The 21068-nt window shown below is 36.9% G+C and overlaps 1 long non-coding RNA gene across 1 annotated transcript in view; it reads right to left on the bottom strand.

Annotated features, from left to right (window-relative positions):
• The window catches only part of LOC130609787 (uncharacterized), a 56811-nt gene that overhangs the window by 13577 nt on the left and 22166 nt on the right, over positions 1–21068 (bottom strand). Inside the window, exon 2 of the long non-coding RNA XR_008974871.1 lies at positions 13741–13854. This is a non-coding gene — a long non-coding RNA (uncharacterized LOC130609787). The remainder of the gene's footprint in view (positions 1–13740; positions 13855–21068) is intronic.

Here is a 21068-nt window from a genome sequence, read left to right as displayed (position 1 = left end):
GGACAAGCAATAGAGGCATTTTTCTCAGGACCAGTATGCAGGCATAGACGTTGTTATGGGTTTTGGAAGTTGTTTGGGGTTGGTTTTGATTTCTTTGCTCCTGAAGTATGGCCCTCAATATTTTTTTCAAATAATAATGAAAAAAAATAATGCTCTATCTGCCAGGTACATGATTAAAAATGTGTAATTAATTTCATTAAAAATTTTGCATCTTGAGGTGTCTGGATGAGCTCAGCAAAATAGGTCACAGATTATGTTAATTCATGTTAACTCCAGAGAGTGTCTATGGCAGAGATTTGATTATAAGAGTAATAATTAAACTGATATGGAAACTCTCTGCTCTCTACTATGGTAGCTTAATTTTTACCTTTTTTTTTCATATCATTAAATTTACAACAATATTGAAGAGGTACATATGTACAGTATCCCTGCTACATGTTCCTTTATAGTCCTTTGCATGGGTGATGATAAGCAGTGAAAAGCCCAGCGTGGACACATAGCTTCTATGTTATTGTTTCCTTCAGTCCCGTCACATCTCTTGTCTCTGAATATTGGTGCTTGCTACTTGACTATGTAAGGAAATTAACTATCTATGGCTGGATTTTTGAATATACAAATTGGGTATTATAGGTGGTTGTGCTACCCCTGCACACAATTTTAAAAATGGAACAAGGTTGAGGAATTAATTTAGAGAAAACAGACAAACAGGTCTGAAATACTTAAAACAAATGAGCCCCAGTAAGCTCTTTCATATTATACCTGAAACACAAATTACAGCCAGGTAGTGTTCAAGCATGAAGTAAAGCTTTCACACAAACCCACATCTTTTCAAGCAGGTATCTGAAAAGAATACTTAGTATTTTCACCCTTAAAGGCCAGAGATCAAAATCTTTATTGAACCAACTAAAGGAGGCAAACTCTGTGTGGAAGATCACAAGTTGTTAAGTCCTCAAATCTAGTTTCTTTTAATAACGATTTTGGGGGTAAGGGTGTTGTCATATTCATTTATAAATATTGAGGTATTCCAGGGGCAGGTACTTTGCTCTCAATCAAGGCAAATGGGAATTTGTATGCTGGATTTTAGAGTTGAATTTAGGCAAGGCAAAGTACTTCAGTTCCAGGAGGATTTTTCAGATCAAATTGTCGGAACAAGCCATCAGTACTTGGAATGAATCCAGCCCAGGCTGACTGCATGAACTTCTGAAGACCCTTTGAGGCAGTTCTAGTGGATGACAATTTAAAAGAACTAAATATTATTCAGGCATTAATGAGTGTGCTTAGATTAAAACGGTGCAAAAAACTGAAAGTATCTTCAAAGGGTCATCCACGGCTAGATTCAGTGATCATTAGTAAGTCGTTTAATATACCCTTATGTAGTGGTCTAAACTAAAATGAGGGCATTTACCAAAAGTTACCATGGGGGTAGTATGTGACATACTGCAGCTTTTTCTCTTTACAAAGGAGATAATTCATAAAGAACAGTTAAAGGCTATAGTTAAGACATAGATTTTCTTCACTTTAGTCATTGGCTGACGATGTAAACCTGTATGTAGGGTTAATAAATGTTTAAGGTTTTGCCTCAGATTGTCACTGACATGTCAGCAGAGGCTGGTTTCTCCATTCTTGGTGATATTTAAAAATTGATGGGACAAGACACCTAGCACAGGGTAATGCCAGGTTGTGCTCTGGTTTGAGTAGGACATTGGCCTAGGTGAGGTGCTGAGGTCTCTTCTGACCTCACTTAATGCGCAAGTGTCTCTTATTTCAGTCATTTTGAGTATATATTGATGCGTCTTGATAGAACTGCTTCAGAGGCACTTCTCTTGATAAAGATATTTCAGACAGCTCAAGGCTAAATCTGCTTCTATGATGTGGTTTTGTCAGCTGAGGAAAAACTTGTATATCCAAAGGATGCTCAGTCCTTTCTGTTCTAAAGGTCAGGGAGAATAATTGTATCTTTTTGACTATCGACACTTGGAAACAAACAAGCAAACAAAACCACCCAGCATTTTTGAACTTCATGTGTGTGCATGACTTTTTCCAATGACTGTACTGTGGTGGGTATTTGTTGCAGTAGTTTGCCTGTGAGAAGGAGTGGGTGATGAGCTGGGGGAAGTTTTGTTTTGCTTACATACTCTGCTATCCAATGCCAAATCACTGTAGAGTTGGATGGCATAAAATGGAGTGCACGGGGGAAATAAAAGAAATAAAGAAGCTAGGTCACTCTTAAAAGATACTGGTTTCCTCTAGGTAAATAGTAAAATTATTTTAGCATTTCAAAAGAAAATTGTAGGCTCATGCCCCTTGCTCCTTCACCCCAGCCCCCCCTTTTTGTGGTGGAAACAATTTTAAAAAGTTAGTTGAACTGTTGAATATATTGATTTGCCCTGGCAAGTTTAAATATGTGCAAAAAACTTCCTGGATTCCTGATAGCTAGCTCTTCTGAGTTGGGATTATGCCTTCAAAAAGCAAAAATCACTCATATTTTGCATAGGGCATCAGAAATAAGCCAATACCAAATAAAACTGGCTGACTGTATTTTAATAATGTTAGTTTTTTTTCTTAGTGTGAACACTTTGAAACTGTAACTTGAGGGTTTGAGCGTTCAAACTGATTAACTGCATGTAATTTACATTGCAGAAAATAGGTAATTATGGAATCCTGAAAATTCATCATTAGATAAATGCTTTCATCTAAGTGGATGTGGCTGTTTGACAGCTGTAAGCAGCAGAAGAACTTATAGGAGCAGACCCTCCCCCCCGAAAAGTTTTGTAACTTTGAAACAGCTTTTCATGGTCTTTTGAGATGGAGAAAATTTTATAAATGCAGACCAAAAGTCTGAATTGAGTACCTAGCTCTATTAATGACTTCATATGACCAGTTTAATATTATTGTTAGAAAAATTTAGAAAAAGGAATGCCTCAGACTTTGTCACACAATTGCTTAGAAATTTGAATTTTCTTTTTCCAGATGCTGTCAATCTGAAAATTGTTGTTTAATCCATATTTGTTATTGTGAATAACTACTTATTGTATAGGTCAATATATACCTGCTTCTGGAAAAGAATGTTACAGGACATCTGGACTATTTTACTGAAAGTGGAAAGAAAAAATACTTAAAAAAAAAATAATACAAAACAAACAACCAAAAAACCAAGCAAACAAAAAAAAAAAAAGAGAAAACCCACAAAAAAAAAACCAAACAAGCAAAACCCAAAGAAACAAAGAAATCCCACCTGATCTAGTTTAGATGTTAGTTTGTTGTAAAGCACTTGATTTCTATCTGACTCCCTGTGTCCTATGATTTTATTTAAAATTCTTAATGACCATCTGGCTCTGTGCTACTTGTTCCTCAAAAAATTTTGTTGGTCTAAACAGGAGTCTTGCCTATGTGATGAATGAAGTGTGTGGCAGCTGACTAAGAAATTTCAGTGAAGCCTAAAGATAGACTTGTCTCTTGTATCTATTCTTTGGCAGAGAAAAAGGGTGATTGACGAGAAGTACAGTATACGAAAGAACAGTTAGACACACTGACATTATGATACAGTGTCTCATCGGGGGATGTGGTGTTTTGACTACGTGGCTGCAGCAGGTCTATAATTTAAATGCCATTAACGGCACAAAAAGCAATAACACGGAGACAGGAATACTCTAAAATCTCTGGGTCTGTACTTACAATGCAGATGAAATAGCCCTTTGAACTTGTGGTGCCAAATGTTGTCCAAAGTTACCATTCTTCCATGAGGAAAGCAGTTTTTGTTTTTGTAGTGGCTTATTTCTTCCCCTCCTCCTAGCACAGACAGACATTTTCTGTTTGGATTGCTTAGCTTGTGTCACTACAAAGATCCCAGGCAAAGGGAGGCAGCTTGTATTTTGCCTAACTCATGTCCCATTCACACATTCGGTGCAGAATTCGCTATTGTGAATAGTCATGACTATGTTTTCTTTGTGCTTGTTGGCTTTTGAATATGTTTCTTTATACTTTTACTAAAGTAGCCCACAGAACTAATTTCACCAGAAGCTATTGGTGTTTAGCTGTAACAGAGTTACACATAGTCCTGTGACTGCATTATAATATCTCATTTGTTTCCATTTGACTGCTGTAACATTCTCTGCCTTTTAGATCTGTTGTTCCTTCCCTTTCTCTACTTTTTTCTCTTTTAACCCCATTTTAAATTATAACTTACTTTACTTTGCTTATTGAGCTTAGCTGTGGGTAAGCACATGTTTCTTTGCCCTCGCAGAAGCCAAACGTTTAATGCACCTTAGTGTAATGTATGCTATAATTGTTTGCCAAACTGGAGTGAGTCTTTCCAGAAACAGTTCCTGATTTTTGAGGACCTTGCAAAATGTGCACAATATGTTAATTGTAAAGCTTTCTTTAAGCATGCATTTCAAAAGAGGAGAGAAAAAAATGCCATGTAAGTGGAACTTGTTTAAAGTGCATTTCCATTTCTAGCAGGAGACTGTCATAATAGTTGCATTATTTCTTTACACTGATAGGATGCAAACAGAGGAATGTACTGTTTGTAAATTGCACTTGAGCATTTTTTTAATTTCAGCTGGGTCGTTCTATATATGTCTGGTGCTATACCACATAAATGCTAGCTGTTTCGAATTTTAGCTAAGTTGCTGGACTCTTTAAAATGTTCATGCAGTGCTTACAAAGTTAGCTACAATAGTAATGGTTGCAGAAGGGATAATTAGGGGGCTTCAGAAAAGTTGTCTCTTTATTGCATAAGCCCCAAGGGCTAAGTGTGGTAAATGTTGCATGGTATGTATGCTTTTCTTTTTCTCACTTTAAAACAAATTATACCTATTTGTCTGTTGAAAAATGACATGGATCTACTTTCTACTGAAGATAAAGAGAAGTAAAGAAAATTTGAGCTACTGCATCAATTAAGCAGTATCTCAGCAAAAGTCATTAATTGAAAAATATCTTTACCTGGTTTGTCATGTGTAGCTACCTCTTAGAAGAAGACTGTAAGTAAAATGCAAAAAGATACATTGACCAAATGAAAGCAGTTGTCTGTTGCTTTTCTTCACCAATATCCAGAAAGGCAGAAGAGTTTACTTGGGACAGAGTGGGCAGAAGTGTTTAGTGGCTCTAAATAAAGTTTACTGTCAGACAGTCCGAGACTTTAACTAGAAATAGTGCCTGCAAGTTACAAATTCCATAAGGTTAAGTTTTCTCAACTTCTAACAGCGAATGTAACAGGTATAACCTTCAAGTATGTCAAGGAACTGCACCACTTCTAGCTTTTTTTTTTTTTTGTAGAGATAATTTTCTTTCTTACTGTTATTTTGAAGCATCTTAAGTATCAAAATTCTGAGTCTTGAGGTACAAATATTGAAAACAAGTCTTCCTTTCATTTCCTCTTCCTACACTTACTGCTAGTTTCTCTTTTCACTGCCCTGCACTTTTGTATGTCTTTCTGCTTGATGGTGCAACAGGAATCATGCAAACAGAAATGAGAATTCTTGTTTTTCTGGTTTCTTCTGTGTTTTTTTTTTTTCCTTGCTGTCTGAATAGAATCATTATCGTTTGGCTTAGCATGACTGAATTTCTTGCTATGGCTGGTCACAGTGATTAAACCAACCTAAGGTGTACACACTATCGAAAAAAAGAAAACCCAACGCAGTAATTGAAATACCTAGAGGCCTCTGACTTCATGCTAAACCTCTCAAGTTCAGTGTTTTACAGACCTGTGTGCGTCTGTGCAAGTAGCTCATGGTTTGCTGTGTACTATTTACACAGATGTGCAACCTACAAGTTTGAATTTTGGGTAAACTTTAGTTTCTTTAATTTCCATCATGTCTTTCCATGTAAGATTAAAATGTTGAGATATGCTTCTATTTTAAATGTAGAACTTTTATGTATAAATCAGTTGCTGAAAGCAGCATTGAAGGGCACTATCTACTTGCAAAATTCTTACAGGTTTGCTTGTGACCTGTGAAAAATAATCTCTTTCTTAGCACCCTTGTCACAAAAGCTTAGCCTGGAAGGTTAGAATTCTTTTCCCTGCATTTTGAATCCCACAGAAAGTTAGAATTTATGTAGTGCCTTCACCACCTATGCTAAATTGTCCTTCAAGTTAGTGGAAGTATTTTTAAGAATAGTTAGAGTCTATGGAAGAGCTTAGTGGTGTTGTAACAGGTGCTCACAAACCAAATTGCTAATAACTGTGATGGGTCACAAACTTTGAGGAAAAAAAAAAGCCTGATGTTTTAATATTATATCCATAACCTTCAGTTGCAACATGTTCTGATAGGAAAATTAGGAGAAATGCTAGAGAAGTTTGCAGTATGTTTGACACACTTGACCTTAATGTTCTTTGTAATGTTCAAGAGGCTGTGCCTGACTACTAGATGATTTTTCAGAAGGAAACTTTGAAATTAAGATTATTTTAAATATTTCAGAAATGGTCGTATGTTTGTCCATGTTAAGTTATTAACAGCTTTGAAACTATTAGCTTGAATAGCACAGAAGAAGTATTTCATTGTTTGGGCTTTTTTTTCTATCACCATAACTTCTGCCTTCAGGATCAGACAATATATACTTCATGGTGATGGACTGGGTACTGATCTCTTAGCTGCAATATGATTGCTGATGCTACCTCAAAGACTGAATCAAAGAAGGAATTAGAGTCTTTAAAGTAATGTTGCATCTGCTCCTTTTCTGTACTCTGAGAACTTTTAATGTAATCAGTGGAAAAAAAAAACAACCCAAAAGCTCAAGGATTAACTGACAATTTAGTTAAGGGCATTTGGAGATGCTAGGATGGTGTGCACATACTTCACACAGAATAGACAGATAATTGAGTAGTACCCATTGCATACACATCTGGGGGTATTTTAGGGTATCTTCTACCCTGGTTGAAATTGCATGAGTTAAAATTTCTTGAACCATATTCATGACTGGGTCAGTCTTGATCACACATAATTATTCCATTAAATGCTGCAGATATTCTGATTGTGGATTATCTTGTTTTAAATCATAACTACAGATCACATAAATAATTTTCAGTGCCCTAGTGAGCAGCTAATCAAGGGAAGAAAGCTTCTTGACTACTAGCTATAACTGGTACTTGTGGAAGAGGAGGAAAGCCTATGAATTTTTGTTCTGTCCCTAAACTCTGTGTGGCTATTTCTACTTTCCTTATCTGTTTAGCCTAAAAAAGGTGTTTTGTTTGTTTTGAGGGGCTTTTGCTTGATTGAGTTTTTTTGTTTGTGGTTTTCTTTTTTTTTTTTTTACAAGGTGTAGCAAAATAGGACCTTGATCCTGATTCCAGGTGATGATGCTGATGTATCATTGCAATAGAAATTTGTAATCAAGATTACAAATCAAGCTCTGCCTTCAGGATAAAAATGTGAAGATGACAATTCATGGATTCCTAGAATACTGCTTGGCTGGAGAAAGACTGGAGGGGCTAACATGGGTTTAGGAGTATAGAGAAAAGTATCTTCCCTCCTTCTGGGCATGTAGGGTTGAATACTCGCTTTGTTGTCTAGGTTTATTACTAAACATTCAAGCATGCCTGGAGGGATTTCCTGAATGAAGCTGCAACTGTATAGCTTTTAAACTCAATCAGCCCTCTTCAGTTTTCTGCATACTGCATCAATTATAATTGAGTTTACTTGGGTATGTGAAAAAGGAGAGGTGTGGGGACCCCGTAACAAGTGCCTCTTTCCCCACATTTTGATGGAATGACTGCATCTAATGTGGCCCTTAGGCACCAGCAGGTATCTCTCCAGAATCTGTACATGTAATTTGTTCTTAAAAGGGAAGATGCTGGAGAGAAAAAAAAATAAACATTCATCAGTAAAGAGATGAGTGAGTTAGTTTCCACTACCTGACATGAGACTTCAGAGTAGAAAGAATACCAAACTGGGCTGTTCTTTGTGTACTATCGACATGATAGGTTGGCCCAGTGTGTTTCTTCCACACAGTGATCTTCTGAGGTTTGTGGTCTTCTGTAAAAAAACAAACTTGAGAGAAAGCAATCCTACCACAACTATTACTAATACCAAAAAACTGTCCTAAGAAAATTGCTATTCACAGGAATAAGAACAAAGTCTACTTAATAATGCAGTATGAAATGTTACCATTAAAAAGGAAAAAAAAGGTAACAAAATTGAAACACCTAATAACTGTTTGAAGGAAACACCCCTTTGTTAGAGTTCAAGCACAAGAAAATACTTGGCCTGTTTTGAACAGCAGTGCTTTTATAACGTGCTTTTGTTGGATCACAATCTTCTCTCTCCTGTTTGATCTAAAAGTCCAACTGTGTTAATTTAACAAATTAATGTAATGCATTAAGCTTGTAATATGATTAAAGGTATTACTAGAACTTTATAGAAAGAATGTTTTTTTTCTGATTCTGTTAGTTTTTCCATGCAATTGCAGATGTATACAAAACTAGTTTCATTCGGTTGAAAATTTAATCAATTTTTTCCCCTGCGGGGAAAACATAGGATGTTTTGAAGAAATATATTTTTCACTGGACTTTTTGCTGGAAAGGCCTTTTATGTGAAAAGAAGCAAAAAGACCCCTTGCTGCCCTGAAATGGTTGACAGCCTGGTGCTTTTGGTGTGCTTCTGGAATGTCAGAGCTCTGTTGTCAGAGAGGGGCCTGGAAATCTGGGTTTCCGATACTCTGTGTGAAAGTCTTACCGATCAGACTGCTATCTGTCTGGAAAGTGATCATGCTGCCTAGCTCTTCTCCTCCTCATTCCTTTACTACAATCTCCTCTCCCCAAAAGAAAACTAAAATAATTTAGCCATACCTCTCTTTAACAGCAAATGGAAAAAAAAATAAACAATTCAAAAACTTTTTTCCCTTTAAGAAATAGATATTCTTTTCCAGTCAGTCTGTAACAGTAATGCATAAATTCAATGTTCATGTTTTCTAGTAAAGAAAACTACAATGGTAGTTTTCCTTTAGCAGTGATGTGAAATCACCATATACATGTATGGAGAGAAAAGCACTGTAGCTGTGGGTGAAGAATTCTGTTTAGAGCAATGGAAAACTCTTGTGTTTATTCCACTGAGTCCTGCAGAAAGCATCTTGCTGTCTGAGTACTTGTATATTTATTTAATATTTTTTTTTTACTACAATAAACTAGAAAAAAAAACCCTGGAACTAATGTTAAAAAAGTGAGGACTGCCTTAAAATACAAAACTAATGAGTAAAAGTGTGAGCAGGGGGAAAATCCCGGTCATGAGGCTGAAGTGACTCTGTGGAAGAGTAAAAAATAATTAGTCTGATGTATGAATGAAAGAAAGATTCAGATATAAAACCATGCAAAACTTTAGCTTAATTTTATTGTTGGTTATCACAGCAGCTCTTTTGAAGTACATGCTAACTGAACTTTGGAAAGTGTCTTTCCGTAAGGTCAGCATGCATGGTAAAATACTGTAGATTATTTTTGTTTGTACTTGAACACAGGTATGTTTGGTTTGCTTTAAAGCTTTAATCAGTGGGAAAAGAAAGGTGATGGTTGGATCATGCTTCCACAGGATGCACCTCATTTTTTAGTACTTAATGTTTAATGTTCATCACTTAATGTGTTTTCAGGTGTGTTTCTGAATCATTGTTTTAGAAAAAGAAACACACATTTCTGTCCCATCCAGATGGGTTCCCACCTTGTTAAATGATTGGTACTTTTCTCCTTTATTCTTTAGAAATGAGAATTTTTAGTTAGATTCTGCCATCCAGATAAGCTGTTCCTCCCTTAATTCAAGGGAACAAGAGGAGATAGCATTGGGGTATATTTGGTCTCCTGAAATATTTCATCCTGTCTTTTGAAAAACTGAGAGCTGTAACTTTCTCTTGAAAGGCTGCTGTGACATTGAGATATTTGTTGGCTGGACTTGAAAGTATGCTTTGGATAGTGTTTAGAAAAATCTAGTGCCCCATAAGTGCAATGCACAATAAAAGGAAGTAATGCTCAGAACCTATTGTGTGTGGATTGCTGCAAACTGCTTTTTCTCTTAATGCTTTCAGCTTGCTGACCTGGGGAAAAGGTTGTTTCTACATTTTATCTCAGTTACCTGTCTGATATTCTTAGTTTTGGGGCCTTGTTTGTTTTATTTTGACCTGATTTTACAGTGTTTAGAGCTGTCTAACGTATGCAATGAACAGCTGCACTGCTGAGTTCCTGCAGATGTTGAGAGCCAGTATGACTATTATAACTACAGTTAACAATGATCACTCATGGAAGCCTTGACTTAGGAGAGAAAAAACCCATTAAGTCATGGAAGTCTTCAAATGTCCTGACCTAGACCTACAGCAACACAGTATGGTATTTTCTGGCACGCTATGTACTGAGCTATTGGATGGCTTTCTTCCGTGTCTCCTAAACACATTAGATAAACTTTGGAGCCTTCCAGTAATTGTACATTCTAAGTCCCTTTCCATATCTACAGCAATCTTGTTAACGTTACCTCTTTTAAAGCTCTTTATTAGTACATATCATCAGATAAAAGGCTATGTACTATGGATTTCTGCTCTGTGAAAGTCCATTAAACAAACACAGTATTACCAGCTGATCAACTTCTGAGCTTAGTTTTACTGAAGGCTATAGTGGGCTTTTAACAACTACAGATATGGCTTTTTTGACTTCCTAATTTGGGGAGGAATTTTCTTTGTCAGAGCACTTGTTTTCCTGATTCCTTCATGTATGAGCTTGCCCTAAAGGAAAACAATCTTTAAATATTTTCTTCATTGAGTTAAAAATATCTATTAATCTGAAAATCATTTTAGAAACTGTATTCTATTGTTAAAATAGTGGCCATGTCTCTTTTTACTTTGGTATCAAAATATCATATACATAAAATTCATAATTGAATCTGTTTTCAAAATAAATTTCAGAAGGAAAAAGATTACAGACCTGTGTCAGTGCACTTATCTGCAAACTAGTTGGATGTCAGACCTGTATCATAGCTGTGTGTGTGTCTAGAGGGGGAGGGTTGAGCTATAGCAGCAGTATTTTCCATGGGTATGTAATGCAAGGCTTGTCTGCAGGAGTTGATATATTACTTTGTATAGGTTTGAGCTGGATTTGATAGGAAAAAAAGAAGTAAAAAGTAAAAATAAAGTGTTTTCTAGACCTTCTAGACCTTTAACTCATTTCTCCCATCTCTTCCTTCCAATTACTATATCATAGGTGTGTATGTGGGCCTTTTTCTTTTTATGGCAGTTACTAAATAATGCTGTCCAATTTGCAAAGTCAGAGATGTAATCACTCTGCGCAGCACTGTTAGCGATTGAGATTGAAAAGGAAATAACAAAATTAACACTGCTGGTCAAGAGTTGCAATGAGGTGTTTTCCAGGGGAAAGAATAGTAACCTTAAAGCCAGGATTTGTTGGTTTTTCTCATTGTGCTGGTGCACAGCATTGTCTTTTTGTCCCTTCCTTATGCCTCACCAAAAAAAACTTGGCTCGAGGAGCCTCCAGTTTGGGAAGAATTAGAAATATAAAGCGTTAATTACTTTTAAAGAGTGAAGATTTCTAGCTCTTTTGCTTGCTAAGATAGAATGCAAACCATAAACTAATGGTAAATGTCAACTAACGGCTAGACTTGAAAGAACCAGCAGCTGGCTTCTGCTTATGAAGCAGAGAAACCGTGTGGGAGGAAATGTAAAGAATCTCCTCAAATACCCACTCTGACAGAGGGGCAGCGGGGGAGATGGTACTGATTATGGGTTTTAACCTTTAGAATTCTTTTGCTGTTATCGCATTCTTAGACTTGTATGAAAATGCAAACTGGCAATTGATTTGTTTCAGGTAAAGGTATTGGATAAAGGCCCCAGGCAATCTGAAATAAATTTCTGATTAAAAATGGGGCACTTATTTTGCCTGTATCAGCTTTGTCTGTTAATGATTTATGGTATGGATCTCAAAGATTTGAGATATATTTAATGAATAATTGTTAGCAAAGACCTGAAATCAGATGCAGTGTTTCAATATGGCAACATTATTAACAAAGTTGTTAGAGTAATACATTTTTTTAAGCATTGCCATTTCAGTATCTACCACAAATCTGAAATTATGAGTTGTTCTGGGTGCAGATAAACAGGGGAAATAGATTGGGTGATATTCATTAATGGTGTATAAACTGAGATCAAAAATAGTCTACAGGCTTGTGCTGATATAAATTGAGACGTAGGACTGTAACACTGACCTAAATGCTGTTTAAGGCTACTAATGCTGGTTCTCCTTCTAATAGGAAGTCTATACCTGCTGTTGAGGGAACAGAAGGTTGTTTTGGAGTGGTGTTTTTTTTTAGGTAGCTTTTTTCAGTAATTCATAGATCCTTCATCACTTTTGATATGGAAAACAATATACAGCCTCATTAATTCATGGCACAATGATTTTTTAAACTTATTTTTAGAAGAATCAGGGTAAACAGACTAGAAGCTGAAGAGAAGCTTCTTACTGAAGATAGTAAATTACAGGACACTCAATCAGTGTATCTCAAAAATGTGGTGGCAGTCTGTCTGTTTTTTAAACGTTCTGTATCTAGAGGTTGATTTTAGAGGACAGAAGAAACTTCTTTCAAGGATTGGTCAATATTTTTTGGTATGGGCAGATTGTTTTTACATGTTTGATGAGCAACATTCGGGGGGGGGGGTTGGGGAGTAGAACTGCAACTGTTATTTCACCTGCTCTTCTTTTACAAGTGTCCTTTCTTTGCTGACAACTCCCTCTGTGGAGCACTTGCCTGCAGTCCTAGGAATTACTGTTAACTCCCCAAGATGGGGTGGAAAATTAAAACTGGTGAGCAAAGGCTTGGAAGTATACCAGCTGGAGGATATTTGTGACAGATAAGAATAACAGGAAGAGAGAGAGAGAAAAAGAAACGGCCAGCACTTCTGGCTTCTTAAAAGTGGGGTGTAGATTACTTGCTGTTATGGTTTTGCAATGTCTTGTTTCCAAACTGCTGGCTTAGTCAGCCACATCTTTAATTTGCCTGGTCTATAACAGCTGCTTCTACTGCTACCAGAGAAATTATAGTTTCCAAGCCTTCATTTCATCCCTCTTACCTATAATCCCCAAGTTCCAGTCTGTCTGACCACTTGACTAGGCTTTTTAATTAGCAGATCTTTGGGGGTGGGTGGGGCTTAAATGTATTTTGCGTATACAGAGACACTAAACAGCCTTGGAAACTCTTGATGAGATGAAAAACATCCTGCTGGGAATATAAAATGGCACATAGTGCCTAGAATAATGATTGCTATAATTGAGATTTTCTTGTGCTATATTAGAAAACATCATTTACCTGGGGTCCTATTCTTGTCAAAAGCAAACAAAGTTTTGTTGTTTAAAAACTCATCTGTTTAATCTAGTCTCTACACTGTTCTGTTGATTCCTCTGAAGAAGGCTTATGGGTTTGGCACAAAATACACAAAGCCCAAGATGAAAACTAGCATTTAAGTATTCTTGTTCAATCAGTGATTTGTATCAAGTACATACTTACTTGATTTGCACAAATGAGGCAGGTGGAGTTTCATAATGATCTTTTCCTTGTACCTGAGACCACAGTGCTGCCTGACCATTTGGCTGAGGTGGCTCATTGTTAATGCGGTGCTAATAAACAACATAATATGGGGAGGTTCATTCTTCTGTAGAAGATAATAGTTCTCACTGCTGCAAGTATCTTAATGTAATTAAAAAAAACAGCTTGTTTTAATCATTTACTAATTGTATGGCACAACCAAGTAATCTCTGGGATGTACCTTGGAGACCTGATAACATGTTTCATCAACCTCTGGGGAGCTGACACAGACGATGTTGGTCAAATTGCCCTCAGTTCACTTCCTTTGCTGGTCTGCAGCTCTGCAGTGATTTGTCTAGAAGACAAAGAAATAAATGATTTTGTGTGATAGTTTAGGATAAGATCAATAGATCAGCTGATAATTGGCCTTGACATTACCCAAGGAAAAATTGCTAGTTTTGCAATAAAGGTCTGAGTGGTTCAGTACTATTTGTACAAATTCTTTTCTTCATGGGATATGTTTGTTTTTGTTTTGGTAAGATATGTTTCAAGTTAGCTCTGAGTAAAATTATATTATTAGCATATTAAACTGAGACACAACGCTGTGAATAAGCCTTATATTTTTCAATAATTTAAGCATTATAAATACATAGCCCTGTAATATTTGTCTCAGGCTGTTCTGGTTTGCTGCTCTTGTGAGATTATTCAGACATACGAAACAAAAAATTACCAGATAACGAGATGTAGGCTTATTTTTCAGTGTTGCAGATTAGTGTTGATAAAATCCTTTTCTGAAAGCTCAAATATTAAACCTGCATGCATTGGTCTTCTTCCACAAGATAGTTTTAAATTCATTTCTGTCTTAAAGAAAAATAATCTCACTTAAATACTGAAATACAGGTCTCAGTAATAATCTGATCTTTATTGGTACCATGCACCAATTCTGATTAAAACCTGCAGAATTCAGCTCTGAAAACTGTTCCAGCCTTAATCTGCAATGTTCAAAAGTACCCAAGGAACTACATAAATGACTACCCCCTCTCCCTGAAGTGCAGTGGGTTATGTGGGATTCCCAAAGCTCTAAATTCTTGGCATTCAGGGTTGAAAATGCCAGGGCTCAAGTAACAAATATTTCAGTTGCTTGTTGAAGTGACTCTATTAGGTTGGGATCATCTAAATAAGTCTAGTATCAAGTAAATATGGTATATATTAAATCTAAAAAGAATTTTAATTTTATGGTTTTCAGTGGTCTAATGATGACTTTTTGAAGAGTTTGTGGTCTGAAAAATACTGTAATTGCACAGCATTCTTAAAAAGACTGCTATGTAGTATCAAACTTCAGTAGTTCCATGGAAGACATTTTGAGAATTTCAGATCCATCTTGTTTAGCTACACCTTCTCCACTATGATTAATGGAGGAAAGTGCAAGTTGGAATTTTTCTAATAGCTTTGAAAAATCTCACATTTATTTGCTTATTTTATAGGATGTGAAGAAAACCAACCTAACCCTGCCACCCCTTAGGGAATTAAAGTACAGTGCTTTAATTACATAATGCCCATTAGTACTAATAAATTTTATGCTAAAGACCTATGTTGTACCAGTGCCAACTAAAACATAAGTCTCCTTCCTTTACAAGCTCTGTGCCACATATTGCCTGGACATGCGGTCATTAAAATGAGCTAGGTTGTAACAACAGAATTTAGACAAAGATGCAGGATTTTCAATACCTTTTATAGGTTAAAATAATTTTAGGATTTGGTCTTCAAATAGTCTTTAAAACCATTCAAATAGGAAGTGCTAACTGAGGGAACAGGCCACTAGATATGTGAAATCAAGCAATGATATTTTTCAGCTGCTGCAGTATTTCTATAGTCTGGTATGACTTGAGTTTTCTCAGAAGGTTCCTTTGTAATGGCAGTGTGAGGAATGAGTTTACAAACTGTATAAAAGAAAGCATGTTTGTAACTTTATTCATAAATCCTGATTTTTTTTTTTTTTCCTGCTCTGTATCTCTCACCTAGTCAGTAACTGCAGCTCATTATTTTTTTTTTCTCCTTTTTTAAAATATAGCTCTGCTATGAGTAATCCTTCTAGAGTTTGACCTTAAAATTAAGTTTCCTTCGCTTACAATATTTCTGGAAATTGGTCAATCAAATCACTTGATCTCTGTGTTACAGTGCAGTGGTTCTGTTTTCAGTAGGAGTACAGGAGGATGTTGGGATCAATTTCGTAAGAATTTGAAGGGAGGAAGAGGGAAAGTATCAGAGGATCAAACTGGTAGATGCAAACTTTATCCACATCTCTGTGAGCCAAAATTTAGGATCCTGTTGTAGTAATGAAATGAAAACCTGATGGTGGCATGGTCTGGTTGAGAATGGAGACCAAATGCATATAGCTGTGCATGAAGAAGTGTCATTTTCTCAGAGTAGATGAGAGTATTTTGTGACAGCGAGAACATGAGATGAAGAAGGGGCTCGAGTGGTAGCTGGATGGTAAAATGCGTTTAAAAAGAAAACAAACTAACCAACCAAACAACAAAAAACAAACCCAAAAGCATTTGGATACAGTCTGGCTATGGAGACATGGAAAATATGCATAGTCTTAACAATTGGGAGGATAGTGGGATCAACCAAAGAATGTGAAGAAATCTAATGGGGAAAAAAAAGTACAAAAAAGATTAACCTCAGATGTCATAAGGAGATAGTATTTCAGCAGTCTTTCTTTTTCATATATTTTTCTTGATTATCTCAATCCCCGTATTACGCCCAGTGCTGATCTCCTGAAATGGTTTTATTAGTTAGTCAAAGGATCCCCAGCACTTTCTGGGGAGCAGTCTTCAGGAGTGTGAGGCAGCATGTGGGGTCAGGGTGATCACCAGCCACATGCTCACAGCCTGCATCTGGCTGGGTAAGAGAAGGTGCCACAGTGTGTGGCTGGGCTGAAGGGAGGGTAATGGGAGGATGAGGAGATGGAGAGCTGGGTTCACTGCCTGCAGTCTTCTCTGCAGGGCAGGGACCCCTTGAAAGTCCTGTTGCAGAGAGCTCTCAGCAGCTGTATTTTATCCTCAGTCTGAACCCTGTCAATCACATTTTTTAATATTTTCACTATGCAATGTTTTTTTATGTTCTAGTTATGCTTCTTTAGTGTTTCTGCTGAAAGATTGGAAAACTTTGGCTGAATTTGGGTGTGGGTCTGCCATCAGATATGTAGAAGCAGCCTCTCATTAAAGAAAAAAGGGTTATTATAAGTGAAGAGCTTGTAATAATGTTACATGCTGATGAGCAGTAACTATCAGAGCTGGGAGTGTTTTGAGACTAAGCCTCCATGTTACAACTCTCCGTCCCAAATTCCCAGTCAAGTGGGAGTTCATGTTATTTTTAGCAGTAGGTACTTTTGCCACTGAGCCTTAATGGACTGTAATCACGCTTGAAGTTATTGATAGTTTTTAATCTCATATGTTGCTGTTGTCAATATCCTTTTTATTTTTAAATTAGTGAGAAACTTGAATCATCCCAAATCTTCCCACCATCAGTTCCACTTCAAACCTCCTGACTAGTCGCAGAGAAATCATGGTCTTGCTGCTGCGTCTGCTCTGCTTGCCTGTGTTCACCTGGTCGCTGATCTCCCTGCTCACAGGCAGTCCTGCTCCAGCTCAGTGATGAATGCCAGTCATGATAGCGTAACAAGCCAAAAGTAGTAAACTTGCTATGAAAAGCTTGCAAACTTGGAAGTGCTTAGGTGCCAGGGTTTCAAACTCATTGAAACTTTATTAATGACACCCTGGGGGAAGAATCTTTTAATAGTAAACACACTGAAACGGATTTGAGCTAAAAAAGTTGGATTTGCTTTCTTTTGGTTGTGTGTATACTACAGCGTTATCAGGAGATGATTTAGAGCAACAGCCGTGAACTCCTTGCTTGGACGACGTTGAACTGATGGTTCTCCATGACTGAAAACGTTTTTCCAGCTTTATGGGAGCTTTCCGCCTCCCACCCCCTGTGGCACTTAGCAGCTTAAAAAGAGCTGTGTTAAACGGTGTTTGAGCTTGCTGAATAATCAAATAGGATTAAATTTTTATTTTTTAATTTTTTAAAATATTCATTCCTGCTCCATTTTTGAAACAACACATGTGCCAGGGTGCTATTCTTTTCCCTGGTAGTTACTACATGGAATGTATTTTCCCTGAGAAAATGGAATCTTTGTGTCTTTGTCTCCTCGCTAGCTTTCAGGCATGTTTTGGCAGGAGCTCTGACTGTCGAGGCACTGGAGAGGAGGGGCCTTGCACTCATTTGTCAGCTTTTCTTGCATCTGTAATTTTCGTCCACTCAGCAGTACTGGAGGGGCTTAAAAAAGGGGGAGAGCTCATAGCTGTTGAAAGTCAAACTCTTGAAATATTTGCTGGACTGTAACAGTCTGGGAAAGGTGTGTTGGGGGGGGGAGAGAATGGGCTTCCAATGTTTTGGCTAAAACCAGGTTTAGGTTTAAGGTTTTAGCAACTCTGTTTCAAGTAATTGCATGCTTTTCCCCCATGTATCTGTACAGGAATGGTACTGTGTTTATAGACTGGTTTATTGCGTGTTGATAAACTAGCTTTTTTTTTAATGGCAATGAAAATATTTCACTGCTGTTCAAGAGCTTTTTGTTTCCAGCCAACAGCTTAACTTAAAACATTTAAAGTCTCTAACTCATGTCCTAATCCTCTTCTGCAATCTTCCTCTGCAGGCTGTGTGCTTTCATCTCCTTGTGAAATGTAACCAAACAGAAGTTAGTTGTTTTTTTTTTTATTAGAAGACATATCCCTTCATACTAAAGAAAGCATTTTTCCTCTTCAGCTTTCTACAGAATATTAACATTGATCTCTCCTCCTCATTTTAGTAGGCTATTTAAGCTCAGGGCTCATACTGTGAACTGTTAATTAATCAGTGTGACAGATGAAGAAAGTATCCAACTATGAAAGAAAACCTTACTTTAGTGGCTAACAAGATGTGAGCCCAAGTGATTTAAAGGATTTTTTTTTTTGTGCATGTATGATAAGGAGTCTTAAGCTGTTTGAGGTAATGTGGGGTTTTTGCTCAGTTTGTGTCTCTGCACAAACATTAAAGGGCTCATCCATATTTTGTCTTGAGAAGTCTAGACAGGAGTTAAACGAGCCTCTCTTACAGTATGAAGAGATCCTGTTTCCCATTATTAATAACAGGAAGCAAGTAAATAGGGCTTTACTGACAAATGAAACTGCAACAGTAACATGTGCAGAGAAACATTAGCTCCTAGCTGAGAAATGTAGCTGAGGTCTGTTGGTTTTAGTGTACCGGAAAAGATTGCTGTGAAAGCGCATTAGAGCTTTGCTCAAGTCTAATTCAGTTATGTGATGGCAGACTAAAAGTCCAAAAGTAACGATAATGCTTTTTAATTATTGAGAGTGAATTCTGATGTTTGTTTACATCTGTGTTATACTCCAAGAACTTTTCCCCCATCAGCATTGGAAACTCTTGGAACTCAAAAAGAGATTTTCATGTTTATTTAAAAGCTACCAGAAGGCATTTCAGACATTTCCTGGAACAAACTGTATATATGTATTTTAGGAAGATAAGAAATGAAAGGAAACTTGAGGAAAAGCCTTTAATTTTCTGCCTTCTTGTCGAAGATTGTATTTTCCCTCCAAAGACAGCTTTTCAGAAAGTAGATGGAAACCCTTCCCTCCACCTTCCCAATTCCTCTTGTTAAAATCAGTTAAACAACAAAAGGGAAGTTAGATCCCCATCTCTACCAGTGTAAAACCAGAGCAGTGCTATTTATCTCACCGAGCTGCTAAGGGCATTTCAGCAACTCCACATTGAAATGACAAAAATTCAGTCTTGCCTGCCATACTTATGAGCTGCTTTGGTTTTTAGGTTATACTGCAGGGGCAAAGGTTGGAGGAGGAGGAAAAAGAGGAGGTTTCTGTGTGTGGCGGGAAGCAGTTGTTTTCCTTGGGAGCAGCAATGGCCGAGTGCAGTATTCAGAAGCACAAGGACGTTTAATTCCATGTTTGAGCTGCACCTTAAGTCTGACCTTGTTGAATTGCAGTTCATTGTCTGGCATGTTGACTATGATACAACTGCATGTCACCTTAGCATTGACCTTGAAAAGAGAAAAGTGAATTTGTTTCACTGATTCTTCGCTACATTAGACACTAAATTCCTACTTTACCTGTTTAATTTACAGTTAACTACAGGAATTACCCCCCCCGCAGAAAGCCCAACAGCTTGTCTACTAAAACTGACAGGATAGGCCAGAATAAGCCTGATTGTAGAGCTAACGCTTTTCATTTTCTGTACATTTTTGAAGATTAAGAGCCGTTGCTGTACAGGAGCATGGCAGTGAATACTAAATAGCCCATCCATAAGGCATTTTGGAGGGAATTGAGTAAACTCAAAGGTAATACCGCAACACTGTATTCCATAACTTTATCTACTTTTTTGCACTGACTGTAACTAATACTATGAAAGCAACAGAGTATATCCAAAGAAAAAACACAGTATTTATATTTTGCCAGGTTAAAATGTTTACATGCAAGTGTTCCTTTGCTGTTGACTGATTAAATGAGATATTTGAGCTCAGGAACCTAACTTTAAGCATAGGCTTTTCCTGTTCAACTGCATAAGATTGTGTTTTCGTAGTTTAGAGTTGGACTTTTGCTGTTTTTTAAATGCATTTCCCTTCCCTGCTAAGTTCTGAGTTCTGTCACCTTGATTCATACATACCAGTAGTCAGCTAGACTCACAGCTCTTAATGAGACAGTTTATGGAATATGGTGATACCTGACACATATGCTTGGGTTCTCTTACTGCAAATAAATATCTCAGATGTCACTTCAAACAGCTACTGTAATAGGGAAAAGTCAAAAAGACAACTGTTGAAGGTGCACTTTTGAGGTAACTATAAGGTATGTCAAGAGATTCCCCTAACTCAGAATTGTAACAGCTAGTCAATTTCTGAGGGAAGTTTATTGTGGTGAAAATGCATTTTCTGTACCACAAAAAAGTTACATTACACAATAAAGCTTAGGAAGAAAATTGTATGGATTTTTTCACTTCTTTGGGACCTTTGAACATCAGATGTTTATATGCTGCACATAATTGATTTAGGGTAAGAAATGTCTCTAATAGAACCATATGCAAGACATTTTAACAAACATTTTGAGTATCCTCAATTACACATCCCAGAGAGAATTTTCTTATCAAGGCTAATCTTTGTATTCAGCTTTCAATGTCCATTTTGAATTACTAAGGAGTGATTCTTTTAGAAAGAAAAGTGGTCCATCAGTGGACAATTTTAATTCTTTGGATTGTCAGATTATATGTGACTGGTGCTGTGTGCACAAATGCATTTAGGTTGTTGAAATGCATAATTCAGAGACCAGCAAGCATAGTAAGTAGTATAACATAAGGTTCCTAACATAGACCCAGTTTAATCTAAGAGAGTCTAATATGAAAAACTAGAGTCCTAACAGCACAGGATATTGTTAACAGAATCTTAAACTTTACAGGTACATAGTTTCTGAGTGAAACTCTCTGGATAATGAGCAG

The sequence above is a fragment of the Pezoporus wallicus genome, unplaced genomic scaffold (genome assembly GCF_028554395.1).
Source record: "Pezoporus wallicus isolate ANWC-B61680 ecotype Strahan unplaced genomic scaffold, APGP_CSIRO_Pwel_v1 contig_593, whole genome shotgun sequence".
Lineage (NCBI taxonomy): Eukaryota > Metazoa > Chordata > Aves > Psittaciformes > Psittacidae > Pezoporus > Pezoporus wallicus.
The sequence above is the reverse complement of the archived record's forward strand: the minus strand, read 5'-3'. Positions and strand labels throughout refer to the sequence as shown.